A 1,942-nucleotide genomic window follows, 5' to 3' on the forward strand; every position below is an offset into this window, starting at 1 on the left:
GCCGTACGGTGACCTATAGTTCCTCACATCTTTGGTAGATATGGTTATTACATTGACAGTCATACCATATCTTCTTATTATATATATATATAGAGATCGTTATTTGCTCTAGAACAATCAACATACGCCTATACCCTTTACGATCTCTTACATAAGTCTACTTGAAGTCGAAACAAAGTCATGCATAGATTCAACAGACAAGATCAAAAATTATTCGTGAATACGTAAATTACAATTAAAGAAAAACATGACTTGAATTTCAGAAATAAGCTCGATAGTAGATAAACTAAAATAGTAAACAGTCAAAACAGTTTTATTAATTACAACTGAATCTACTGAAGCAACCACCCAGAAAATGTTGGTTTACCGTGTAGGTTACTGTGTATTTTACCATCGCCAGCATATGCTGAATGGTTACGGACATAAACCGTATCGCCCTTTGACACATGGGCAATAACTGTACCACTGACTGATCCATCATCTCCTTTCTTGGCACGAAGAAATGTGGAACCATAAACGGAATTGTTGATCATCAGCTCCGTTGAATGTTCGGCTGAATGAATTCGGATAACCCAGACAAATACGTACATCCCTGTCTTCGGACACGTAAAAACTCCAGTTTTGCTGTTGTAGCCGCTTCCTTGATTTTCCTTTGTTACATCAAATCGGTTCTATCGCCAGCTCCCGGATACACATCTTTTGAAATGTAGGCATGAAAAGCAATAACTTCAAGAGTTTCCTTGCTGGGGTCACCTCTAACATTTACAGTGACATCATATCCGCCTACAAAAATCAGTATGACATTGAGCTTTGGTTATAAATATCTATTGTACGACAGATATGTTTGATGTTCATGTGACGTCAGAACAAAATCTACTAAACGTTACTAGAATAATGAATATTTACAATATCATTTTTTTTTCTTCAAAATTCAATTAAACCACACATTTACCAAAACAAAAGACAAGTTAATGTTTTATTCCATGTTTCGAGGAAAATATTATATTTTAATAACAGACACGTAAAAGAACCTGACGTTAAGCGAGGTGAATATCAAATTTTACCTTTTCTTTAGTGAATACGCTGTTTTATTCAAAATCCTATTCAACCAAAACAAAAACCTACTAATATAGAATCAACTACATGTATATAATAAAACAGAAAACGAAAACAATAAAAAAAAACTCCAATGCGTTATTGTTCTCCCTTATGTGATGTAAACATCCTCCTTAAAACGCATGCATTCTAAACAAAACTGTTTTAATTGCTTACCGTCCTTTCTTTGACATGAACTTTCAGCATATACATAGATAGTAGCAAACCAGACAAGTATCATAGACGTCAACATTTCAAACATTCAAATGTGTGTTACTACTTTAGCACCAACAAAACACCCTAATTCATGTGAGGGAACAGTTTTGTGAGTGTGATATTAACAAATAATGCCATATTTGCGTGTTAATGACATGAAATTTGATAGTTTAAAAAACAGAAACAGATTGTGAGAAATATAACCGAAATAAACTGCTTCGCTGAGCGCAGCTGGATACGACCGCAGAGGTCCAACCCTGAACAGTTGGGGCAAAAATGGACACAATATTCAAGCTTGAATCATACAGGTCTGAATTTGGATTATAATTAAATATTTGATATATTATAGGTTTCTGAATAAATGTAGTCAAAGAACTTGAAATTGGTTATATGAAAGATTTCTTGCTGTTGTGCAATACACTGTGCTGTTGTGCAATACTTAGTAAATCTGTTGTCAGACTATAAACAAATAAAATCTTATAACTCGGAAACGTAAAATCTAAAATTTATAAAAATCAAAAGGGAGCTTACAAAAATAGATATAAACAATTTACCAAAGTTTCATAAAAAAATGCTGAAAGCATTTTTGAGCTATTGTCCGAAAACTGGAAAATCCCCCTTTGTGTAATGA

General features: G+C 33.5%; 1 pseudogene; it reads right to left on the reverse strand.

Annotated features, from left to right (window-relative positions):
* Positions 1-297: 297 nt before the first annotated feature.
* On the reverse strand, positions 298-1,399 carry LOC127734721 (collagen alpha-2(VIII) chain-like; annotated as a pseudogene).
* Positions 1,400-1,942: the final 543 nt, after the last annotated feature.

The sequence above is a fragment of the Mytilus californianus genome, unplaced genomic scaffold (assembly GCF_021869535.1).
Source record: "Mytilus californianus isolate M0D057914Y unplaced genomic scaffold, xbMytCali1.0.p SCAF_3, whole genome shotgun sequence".
NCBI classification, from domain to species: domain Eukaryota; kingdom Metazoa; phylum Mollusca; class Bivalvia; order Mytilida; family Mytilidae; genus Mytilus; species Mytilus californianus.